Below are 12,383 nucleotides of genomic sequence, written 5' to 3'. Positions count from 1 at the left end.
GCTCCTGTAAGCAATCCTAATGATAACCCCTGACTCACATCCCCCCCCCACACACACACACAGACGTGACCGTGGAGGGGGTCAGTGGGAAGGTCTACAGGAGAGGGCAAACCGGGCAAACAGTATCAAAATACATTATATGTGTGAAAACAGCATAGTGAAACCATTAGGGTGTGTAGTTAATATATGCTCATGGAAACATTGTTAATAGATGGCTAATTTTGAAGTAATAGATATGCCAGTTACCTAGTCTCATCCCAGCAGAACAGTGGTGGGCAAGTGTGAGATAAAGTCACCTAAGATCTAGAAAGACAACACCTAGCATGTCAGTAAAGGGAGCTAAGGCTACCCAGAAAACAGAATAAATTATGGTCCATTGTTTCATTTTTATGAATGAGATGATACATGGTAGGAGATATGTATAATTTTTCTGTTGATTAAAACTTTAAAAATAATTTTCATGTTTTATTTGTGTGCGTGTGCGTGCGTGTGCGTGTGTGTGTGTGTGTGTGTGTGTGTGTGTGTGTGTGTGTGTACGGTACAACTTGAGGGTCAGTTCTCTCCTTCCATCGTGTTGGCCCAGGGACTGAGCTCAGGTCTTCTGTCTTGATAGCGGTTCGCCCTCTGAGTTGTCTTGCCAGTCCCTCAGCTGAAATGTGTTAAGGTGTGTTTTCAAAACGCCCTCGTGTCAGCATTCACTGACTGGCAAGCAGTTCAGCTCACTGTACTAAAACATAACGGGGGGAGGGGGGACTATGTAAAAGAAAACACCTTAAAAACAAGTTAGTATTCCCCCACACCTATGCTGTGCTCTTACTATCACTATGGGGAAATCAAGACGTCTGTAAGGTTAGTTGATTATTAAGCATCACTTTAATGCCTTGGCGATTTTCCGGTAACTTGAAAAGTGCTTAGCTACAGTACATGGCCATGAGACCCAGACTATCATTGTACATCTCTTTTCTCACACTCATCATTGTGACAAATTCAAGCAAACACATGATTTGGGGGTGGCTGGACACTAACAGGACAGCTGGGACATCAGGCTGTTCTGAAGGTAGTCATGTGCTTTGGAGCCATCTGTCTGCGAACAGCAGGACGGTGGTGGCAGGTTAAGTTAGGGTGACCATCACCAAGGGCAGAGGCCTCATTGTAACTGTCTGCCACACTGATATGTCTAAATTAGTTGTCCAGCTATCCACCTGACATAAAGACCCTGCTCTGTACACACTAAAGTGAAACAGGCCTTTGGCTCCTGAGATAGAGACAGATGCTACCAGAGGGAAGTTCCACAGTCAAAAAGGGTCCAAGGCTTTGCTTACATGGAACTTAAGGTTGGAAGAGACAATTGATTAAATGAGTCATTGCACTTGGTCTAACGGGGTTTCTGATATTCATGGTAGGAACACATTAATAACCCTGGAGGACAGAGATAGATGTCTACAGGTAAGGAGCTGTGTTGATGATGCCAGAAGCAAGCCTCAGAGAGGACTCTGAGCATCAGGGACACTGAAGGGACACTGGATGCGCTATGGTGGAGAACGGCTTGCTCTCTAGAAAAATGAGCCTGAGGCTGGAGATGTGGTTCACTTGGTAAAGTGCTTGTCTGGCGTGCACCATAGCTTAGTGTTGAACACCAGCACTATACAAACCAGATGTCTGCCTGTCATCCCAACGTCAGGGATGATCTAGGGTTTGAGGACATTCCCAACTACATATCCATGGCTAGCCTGGGCTACGTGAAACCTCCTCTGAAATAAATCAATGGTGGTTTTACATCAATAACTCCAGCACTGAGGAGACAGAGCAGGGAGGATTGGGTTAGGAGTTTGAAGTTAGTCTGAGCTGTACAGTGAGACACTATCCCCCCACCCCCGCGCGCAAGCCCAAAAAAGTGATTTTAATAAAATAAATGTTTGCCAAATTCAGATTCTAGTCTGTTCTACCATAACACTAGTTTTGAAAACACAGATTCTTCCAAGACAGTTGATGTAGCAAGGAATTATTAAGCACACTCAAACATCACACTTGCTTACACATGACTGTGTTTACAAGAAACATGAGATGAACATAAAAATCTGTATGCACACTACATACGGAGCGCAGAGAATGGAGCACATGCTTATGCCTCACACACCAGTGCACTGCCTATATCATCCTCAAGCCATTTCTTACTGTTTGTTCAGCCAGTGAATTTTTCCACAAAACAAGCTCTCATTCAACATGCCAAATTTGTCTATACCTCCTGGTTCAAAATGCAGAGGAGGCATTCTAAACACTGTACAGTCTACATGCAAAGACTTCAGTGGAAACTAAACAGATGGGGCACAGAGAGTGCGGATTGTGACCAGCCTCCAGTCCCTGCAGCTCTCTACAAACAGAAGGAAAACCTGGGATTTTAGGCCCAGTTGTTATACAGAAGTGAACCAAAAAGGCTACTCACTGGATCCCATCTTGAATTCTGATGGGAGATCTGCTACAACCAAATGCTTGGAACGGCGTTGCACCTCAGACATGGCTGAAGATGCATGTCTGTTGGCCAAGAGCATGCACAAAACCTTTGATCCATGCCCAGCACAGCACAAACCAGATGTAGTGGCACACAGCTCTAACCCCAGCACTGGGGAGGTGAAGATAGGGAATAGAAATCCAAGGTCATCCTCAGCTGCACACCATGTATGAGGTCAGCCTGGAGTACATGAGACTAACAAGCAAAGAAAGAAAGAAAGCATGCCCAAGACTGGAGGTATTAAGATCGCTCATTGTGATGCTTGGTGCTGACACCAGCCTGGGGACAACAAGCTACACTATCCACACCTGGGTACAACCTTCTGTGCAGCTCAGAAAACACTCCAGCTCCCTCCTGGCAGTAACTCATGGGAGGCAGTTCCCACTTGTATCAGGAAGCAGTGTGTCTGCAAGTGGGAGTGCTTCTTCATGTGGAAGAACCATAAGTTTGTTGTAATCTCTCTCTCTCTCTCTCTCTCTCTCTCTCTCTCTCTCTCTCTCTCTCTCTCTGTGTGTGTGTGTGTGTGTGTGTGTGTGTGTGTGTGTGTGTGTGTATGTAGGTGTGTCTGTATGGGTAAGTATGTATATGTGGGTGTAGATGTCTGTTTCTGTAAGTGTGTGATTGTGGGTGTGGGTGTCTGTATCTGTAAGTGTGTGATTGTGGGTGTGGGTGTCTGTATCTGTAAGTGTGTGATTGTGGGTGTGGGCACTGTATCTATGTGTAAATGTATGTAGTTACGTGTATATCAGTATTTGTGCATGTATGTGTGTGTGTGCACACAGCAACCAAAACAAAACACTACTTCCCAAACTCTTCCAAGTTGCAGATCATATAGCTAACTAAAACAGGAAACTCTCTGGGGCCTCTGAGAAGTTAATTTCCATGCTAAGGAATATTCTAGAGACCCTGGGAAGGCACCCGACTACTCCTTATTTATTTATAAGTAACTAGGTGTTACTGGAATTCTGTTAGAGTTGCTGGTCCTCTATCCAGTGGAAAGGAACATTGGTCCAAGAGACGGAGTTTATATTCAAATGGCCAGAATGGATCAACAAGCTTGGAGGACCCAAAAGGAGAGGGGAGAGTGGCTTGGAGGAGAAGAGAGTGAGAAAGCGGCACTTCCTTTTGGGAGCTAGAAGGGAAGGTGGCGGTTGCATTGTGGCCATGGTAACTGTCTCAGGTTCTTTTTTTTTGTTCTTTAGTTTTACAATAAATAAACATAAAAGAAATCTTTATCAACTAGGTCGAGTTTTCTTCAAGGCAAGCCATCAGAATGAGGGAAGCTGGTGGGAGGCAGTAAAAGAGGACAGGATTGACACCACGGTGGAGAGTGGGGGATGCTGGAGGCTCCCTGCCATTGCTTGCTTTCTTGTGTGTTACTGTTTCTCCATAGTGGAGTTACACTAGCTGGTAGCTGGTGCAGACTTCAGCCTGCCCCTGAAGGGCTGTATGGTTGAACCATATGTATGGTCATATGTATGTATGTTGAACCATATGTATGGTCAGTTCCCTGAGTCTATTGCTCCAAGGAAGCCCTGGTCAACCCAATGGCTGGCTCGGTGCCCACTGATACAAACAGTTGTGTTTATGCTTACATCTATGCTGCCTTTAACCCAATTTTCCAAAGCACTGTGCATTTCATCTTACTCAAATACTTCATTGCATTTAAGTTTAGTAAGGAATTTGTGAGAACTCTTCCTCCCAACAAGTCCAGTTCTGCTGACCGTTATTGGGAGAATATAGCATTTGGCTGAAAATCCTGGCCCCCTCTAGAAGTTATTTATGTGTACATATTCAAGGAGCAACCTGCTTGAGCTTAAATAAATTAAACTCTGTACTCAAAGCCAGCTGAGATGAACCGACACTACACCTACAACTGCTGGAAGGGGCAGGATGCTTGTCCCTTGTGAGAGACACAGCAGGTGAGTAGTTGTGCTGTGATAGCTCAACTGGAAAGTGAACACATCATGTCAGAGCTTCTGCCTGGCCCGTGTGCCTGGGTTGACTATTAACTCCATAGATGAAGGCTTATGAAACTAACAAAAGCCACAATGTCTGACCATATGCCCTTTAGCAACCATCACAGTCATACATACAACTCAAGCTGTGGCTCTCAATTCAACAGATGGTCAAGCTAGAGGACTAGGCCAACAGTTTCCCAAAATAAATATCCTACTGTAGCTCAGTGGTGTGGCTTAGTGATAGAGCAAGTATCCAGCATCCACAAAACCATGTGTTCAACCTCCAGTACCAAAATGTAGGGTAGTGTATAGTAGGGTACAGTAGACTAGAGTAGGGCCAGGTAGGGTAGAGAAGAGTAGGATAGGAAAAGAGAAAGTAGAATAGGGTATGGTAGGGAAGGGTAGGGTAGAATAGGGTAGGATAAGGTAGGGTAGGGTACAGTAGGGAGGGGTAGGGCAGCACAGGGTAGGGTAGAGTAGAGTAGGGTTGGGTAGGATAGAGTAGAGTAGGGTAAGGTAGGGTAGAGTAGAGTAGGGTTGGATGGGGTAGAGTAGAGTAGGGTTGGATGGGGTAGGGTAGAGTAGAGTAAGGTTGGGTAGGGAGGGTAAAGTAGGGTAGAATAGGGCAGGGTAGGGTTGAGTAGAGTAGGGTAGAGTAGAGTAGAGTAGGATGGGAAAAGGTAAATAGAGTAGGGTACAGTAGGGAAGAGTACAGTAGGGTACAGTAGGATAGGGTAGGGTAGGGTAGAGTAGGGTCAGATAAGGTGGGGTACAGGAGGATACAGTAGGGTACAGCAGGGAAGGGCAGGGTAGAGTAGGGTAGGGTAGGGTAGGGTAGAGTAGAGTAGAGTAGGGTCAGGTAGAGCAGGGTAGGGTAGTGTAGGGAAGAGTAGGGTAGAGTAGAGTAGGGTAGGGTGGGGTAGCATAGAGTAGGGTAGGATAGAATGGGGTAGGGTAGGGTAGGGTAGAGTAGGGTAGGGTTGAGTAGTGTAGGGTAGAGTAGGGTAGGAGAGGGAAGGGTAGAGTAGAGTAGGGTAGGCTAGGGTAGGGTGGAGTAGAGTAAAGTAGGGTAGGATAGGATGGGGTAGGGTAGAGTAGGATAGGGTAGCACAGGGTAGGGTAGGGAAGATTGGAATGGCTCTTACTACAAAGCAGCCTTCAAGCTCCACGCAAGGGTACCCTTTAGTCCCCACCCGACTCTAAGCAGACTACAAAACAGGGAACAACCACTGTCTTGACAAGTGTGACACTTGTAGAAGACTTAAGAAGCCTGTTACAATGAACTATGTAGCACAATAATAACTAGTGTGCTGTAAGTAGCATCTGGTGACTAGGGGACTCGCTGGTTAACCATGCTCTGTTTGTAGAATACACGTGGTTGGTTTTTTAAAGCACTCATATTCAGTATGAATGAAATGGACACCTTAAGTAGGAGATTTAAAGATAATACTTACAAGGAGCTATTTAATTTACAAAACAATCCCCTGGAGTTTCATTAAACACTTAAGTACTCTAGTAAAAACAAAATGACTCAGTTTAGGATACATGTTTCCTGAATCTAAGACCTATTTAGGACTACCTCATTTTTCAAAGAGCTAATTATTTGAAATTAAAATTTGAGGTCAGGGAGATAGCTCAGTGAGGAAAAGCATTAGCTGTACAAACCCAACAAGCCTAACCCCTGGAACCCATGTAAAAAGCGGGTACCGTGCTAAAAACCTACAATCGCAGCATTCCCGTGGTGAGATGGGAGGTGGAGACAGGAGAACTACCCAGAATTCCAACTGGCCTGGATACCCTGAGCAGCAACAGACGCGAGAAATCCTGCCTTAGCAGGATGGGAGGCAAAACTGACTCAGCGTTGTCCTCAGCTCTCCGCGCAGGTGCTATGACGTGTGCGCGCACCTGTTCACTTCACATTCATTCACACAATAGAATCAGTCACCATAAAACAAATAAAAGGAGAAGGATTCCCACAAATTGTCCTCTGACCCTATTCAGCTAAGAAAATAATAGTGGCTAGGAACAGCAGCTCCAGAACATTCACATAAGACCTATTTATTTTGAGTCTAGCTTTTAAAGTTTTCCTTATCTTCTAAACTTTGATTATCTCCATAAGAAGACACAACTTCCTTCCCACTAACTTTTCCCCCAATATCGCTCAAGAAAGCACATTTAGATTTCAAAAAGGATTTAAAGAAAGAGATTACAGGGCCTGGTAGTGCACTGCTCCTGTAGAGAACCTGAGTTCAGTTCCCAGCACCCACATCAAAAAAACTCTAGTTCCAGGGCAGTCAGCACCCTCTTCTGGACTCAGGTCATTCACACTCATGTGCACATACTCCCACACATAACCACTAATACAAATATACACTTATACATAGTCAAAGTAAGTAACTGTAATAATAATAATAATAATAATAATAATAATAATAATAAAACCTTCAATCCTCATTGGTTGCTGACACAAAAGCTTCATTTTCAGCTGGACTCCAAATGAAGATTTGGAAAGAACACCATTTTGTTTTGTGTTTTGAGACAGAGTCTTTCTATAAAGCTCTGGCTGACCTAGAACTCACTCTGTAGATGAGGCTGTTCATTAACTGGCAATGATCCTCCTGCCTCAGCCTCCTGAGTGTTAGAATTATAGCCATGTATCCCATACCCCAATGTGAGATAGGTTTTATGTTGTTACTGTATTTTGGGAATTCTTCATTTTTGTTTTTGTTCTTTTAGCCTTTTTATTTTGTAGCCTTAGCTGTCCTGGAACTCACTCTGTAGACCAAGCTGGCCTACAACTCAAAGATCTGACTACCTCTGCCTCCCCAGTGCTGGGATTAAAGGCATGCACCACCACTACCTGGTGAGAGATGGTATTTTAATTCCAGACCACTATAAGATAATTTCTTAAAAGTAGTGTTCTTGAAGAAGGGATGATCTAAGCCAGGTAGTGGTGGTGTATGCCTTTAATCCCAGCACTGGGGAGGCAGAGGCAGGTGGATCTCTGAATTCTAGGTCATCCTGGACTACAGAGTGAGTTCCGGAACTACACAGAGAAACCCTGTCTTGAAAAAATTAAAAAAAGAAAGGAAGGCTAATGTGTAGAGAAAGAAAAACTACCATACATATCTATATAAAGAGCTATATACATACATATGTGGCTTAGAAACCAACAGAGACCAGTTATAGAAACCCTGGCTCAGAAAAGCCAAGAAGTTATAGGAGGAGGAACAAAAGGAACTGGAGGGGGAGGGGAAGGAAAAGGAGGAGGAGAGGAGAGGAGAGGAGAGGAGGGGAGGGGAGAGGAGGGGAGAGGAGAGGAGAGGAGAGGAGAGGAGAGGAGAGGAGAGGAGAGGAGAGGAGGAGGAGGAGGTGGAGAGGAGAGGAGAGGAGAGGAGAGGAGAGGAGAGGAGGAGGTGGAGAGGAGAGGAGAGGAGAGGAGAGGAGAGGAGAGGAGAGGAGGAGGAGGAGGTGGAGAGGAGAGGAGAGGAGAGGAGAGGAGAGGAGGAGGTGGAGAGGAGAGGAGAGGAGAGGAGAGGAGAGGAGGAGGGAGAGGAGAGGAGAGGAGGAAGAGGAGAGGAGAGGAGAGGAGGGGAGAGGAGAGGAGAGGAGGGAGAGGAGAGGAGGGGAGGAGGAGGAGGAGGGGAGAGGAGAGGAGAGGAGAGGAGGAGGTGGAGAGGAGAGGAGGAGGTGGAGAGGAGGAGGTGGAGAGGAGAGGAGGAGGGGGAGAGGAGGAGGTGGAGAGGAGAGGAGGGGAGGGGAGGGGAGAGGAGAGGAGAGAAGAGGAGGGGAGAGGAGAGGAGAGGAGGAGGTGGAGAGGAGGAGGTGGAGAGGAGGAGGTGGAGAGGGGAGGAGAGGAGAGGAGGAGGTGGAGAGGGGAGGAGGAGGTGGAGAGGAGAGGAGGAGGTGGAGAGGAGAGGAGGAGGTGGAGAGGAGAGGAGAGGAGAAGAGGAGGTGGAGAGGAGGAGGAGGAGGTGGAGAGGAGAGGAGGAGGTGGAGAGGAGAGGAGAGGAGGAGGTGGAGAGGAGAGGAGGAGGTGGAGAGGAGAGGAGGAGGGGGAGAGGAGAGGAGGGGGGGGAGAGGAGAGGAGGAGGTGGAGAGGAGAGGAGGAGGTGGAGAGGAGAGGAGGAGGTGGAGAGGAGAGGAGGAGGTGGAGAGGAGAGGAGAGGAGAGGAGGGGGTGGAGAGGAGAGGAGAGGAGAGGAGAGGAGGAGGTGGAGAGGAGAGGAGGAGGTGGAGAGGAGAGGAGGAGGTGGAGAGGAGAGGAGGAGGTGGAGAGGAGAGGAGGGGGTGGAGAGGAGAGGAGAGGAGAGGAGAGGAGGAGGTGGAGAGGAGAGGAGAGGAGGAGGAGGTGAGGACGGGTGGAGAGGAGGAGGTGGAGAGGAGAGGAGAGGAGAGGAGAGGAGGAGGTGGAGAGGAGGAGGAGGAGGTGGAGAGGAGGAGGAGGTGGAGAGGAGAGGAGAGGAGAGGAGGAGGTGGAGAGGAGGAGGAGGAGGTGGAGAGGAGGAGGAGGAGGTGGAGAGGAGGAGGAGGAGGTGGAGAGGAGAGGAGGAGGTGGGAGGGAGAGGAGGAGGTGGAGAGGAGGAGGTTGGAGAGGAGAGGAGGTGGAGAGGAGAGGAGGAGGGTGGAGAGGAGAGGAGGAGGTGGAGAGGAGAGGAAGGAGGTGGAGAGGAGAGGAGGAGGTGGAGAGGAGAGGAGAGGAGGAGGTGGAGAGGAGAGGAGGAGGTGGAGAGAGAGGAGGAGGTGGAGAGGAGAGGAGGAGGTGGAGAGGAGAGGAGGAGGTGGAGAGGAGAGGAGGAGGTGGAGAGGAGAGGAGGAGGTGGAGAGGAGAGGAGGAGGTGGGAGAGGAGAGGAGGGGGTGGAGAGGAGAGGAGGAGGTGGAGAGGAGAGGAGAGGAGAGGAGAGAGGAGAGGAGGGGGGTGGAGAGGAGAGGAGAGGAGGAGGAGGTGAGGACGGGTGGAGAGGAGGAGGTGGAGAGGAGAGGAGAGGAGAGGAGGAGGTGGAGAGGAGAGGAGAGGAGGAGGTGGAGAGGAGGAGGAGGAGGTGGAGAGAGGAGGAGGAGGGAGTGGAGAGGAGAGGAAGGAGGTGGAAGAGGAGAGAGAGAGAGGAGGAGGTGGAGAGGAGAGGAGGAGAGTGGAGAGGAGAGGAGGAGGTGAGAGGAGAGGAGAGGAGGTGGAGAGGAGGAGGAGGAGGTGGAGAGGAAGGAGAGGAGGAGGTGGAAGAGAGAAGGAGGAGTGGAGAGGAGAGGAAGAGTGGAGAGGAGAGGAGAGGAGAGGAGAGGAGGTGGAGAGGAGAGGAGGAGGTGGAGAGGAGAGGAGGAGGTGGAGAGGAGAGGAGGAGGTGGAGAGAGAGGAGGGGGGGAGAGGAGAGGAGAAGGAGGAGGTGGAGAGGGAGGAGGAGGAGGTGGAGAGGGAGAGGAGGAGGTGGAGAGGAGGGAGAGGGAGGAGGAGGTGAGAGAGAGAGGAGTGGGAGAGAGGAGGAGGTGGAGAGGAGAGGAGGAGGTGGAGAGGAGAGGAGGAGGGTGGAGAGGAGGAGAAGGCAGCAAAGAACAGATCCCATTGGTGTGTGCGTGGGCATATCTGCTGTGATGGACAGAGTTGCTCTTCATTCCTCTCCACTGAAGACACTGAGATTTCTGGACAGCCTTCAACTGGATTTTAAACCAATGAGCATAAACACCCACTAGCTTTTCTTACATATTCTGCTCTTTTTTCCCCAATCACGCATTCCAGATTTCAGGGAAAAAGACAGTCGTGGGTACCCCAAAGCAACCAGGTACCTATGCTGAGATAGACTCCCCTTCTTTACAATTTTGCCATGGACCAACCTTGCCTGCACACTTGACCCCTGACCTCAAGTCCCTACGTCCACAGCACCGTGTTGGGTCCTCCAGCATGATGGGTGAGCACTGGCCTTCCCTTCCACACTGTTGCTGACACCTGACCATTCCTAGAAAGGGTAATTACATACCTGACAACCAAACACCAATCCCCAGGCTCAGATCCTATCCTCGTCGAAATCCAGCCTTAATCCAGTTTACATTTTCTTCCAAAGCAGCTTATTCACTAATGGAACAGCCAGATTCCTGCAATTGCAACATCTGTTTAGAAAAATAAAAGCCCAAAGGAGACCACCTGTATCGGAAGGGGAGCTGCTGGAGGCTTTGTTTTTCTCTGAAAACAGATTTTTCGGGAGCTGTACATACCTGAATCTCACTTTCCTGTGTAACAACGGGTGGCGGCTTCCACAAGCAGCTCCATTCCTCCATAACAGAGTCCTGAGGTGAAACAGGTGTTTGCCTCTAAACTTGTGAGGTTTCACTTCTGCTTCCTCTGACAGCAACAAACATGAACCAAGCTTTCTGTCCCTGACTGGCATCCACCACCCAGAAATCTGCATAGCAAACTGGCATCCACCCATTCAGAAATCTACATGGCGGCAAGATATGAAGAAGAGATTCCGTAGGCTTAATGCCCAGTGATATCGAGAAGATAAGGAGAGGAGGAGATGACGGAAAACAGAATCTCTTGATGTTCAGGGGTGGAATTTGGGAGCCAGAGGAGGGGATGTGAGGTTAAGGGCATTGGCTGCTCTCATAGAGAACCCGGGTCCAGTTTCCACCTGTAATTCCAGCTCCAGAGGACTCCTCACACACCAGACCCTCACACATACACATAAAATAGACATGAATGTTAGCAGAGGGAGAGGGAGGGGAGAGGCCGTAAGGGAGAGCTACACAACCCTGTGAAAATGGCGTATGTGTAACTGCTTGACAAACTAGGAGTCTCTGCACTCTTGTGACTAAGATCCCTTCACAGATCACACTTGGAAATGCTTCCTTCACACCCCTGTTGATGTTGGCCAGTGGGTTGCAAATAAGAAACTGTTTTATAAAGTAAGCCACTTACAATAGCGAAAGTTTCCTATAGAAAATAAAAAGGTCAGCGTTTCGTGTTTAGTTGTTTGTGTGTGTGTCCCTGTGGGCACAAGTGTGGGAGTCAGAGCTCAGCCTCATCTAACCAACTTGTTTGGGGGGGGTGTTTTTTGTTTATTTGCTTGTTTGTTTTTTGTTGTTTGTTTTGTTTGAAGCAGGGCTTGTCACTGGCTTGTAACTCATCAGATAGGAAGGGTAGGCTGGCTGGCCAGTGTACCTGGAATACCTGTCTCTACCTCCCCAGCACTAGGGTAAAAGCATCCATTGCATGCTGGGTGCTTTTAATTGGATTCTAGGGATCCTGGAACTCGGGTCCTTGTGTTTGTGAGACAAACACTTTAGTGATTCAGCATTCTCCCCATCCCAATAAACGTCTGATTTAAATAAAAATTCTTGCCAGCTTCTTTGAATGAATGAAACCCAAACCTGTATTAAATACTGTTAACCGAAGATTGTAACCATGAATAGCAAGCCATTTTCTGCTGAAATTGCCCCCAGCACTTAGAAACAAATAGTTCTTTCTTTATGTGAGAAGAAAGCCCACCAACAAAGCACATGGAGAGTTTTTTCCTAACAGGTTTTTGGTTTTTTTGTTGTTGTTGTTGTTTTGTTTTGTTTTGTTTTTTTTTTTTTTTTTTTGGTGCCTCTGTGGAAGTTTGAGGAGAACCTTCTGCATAGGAGATGTCTAAGATCTCCTAGGCCAACATGCAGCCCTACCCAGGGCAGGGTGAGGACAGACAGGAGGGGAGGAGAGGGCAGGGAAGCTCAGAGGGACTTGTGATGTTGCAGATGCATATATGGTGCATTCCGAAGCATCCTTCCTGTTCTCACAGCTTTTCTGGACGTTGTCAGCTCTGCATTCCTCTGCCTCCCCTGTGAGGACTGCTGGGTGAGGGTTCGATTCTGTTCTTTATCTCTTCCAAATATCTTACTTAGCAATCTGATTTGTTGCTGATGAACAAAATGAAGATCCCAACTGG

This window comes from Onychomys torridus, chromosome 6 (assembly GCF_903995425.1).
Source record: "Onychomys torridus chromosome 6, mOncTor1.1, whole genome shotgun sequence".
Lineage (NCBI taxonomy): Eukaryota > Metazoa > Chordata > Mammalia > Rodentia > Cricetidae > Onychomys > Onychomys torridus.
This window is presented reverse-complemented; position numbering follows the sequence as displayed.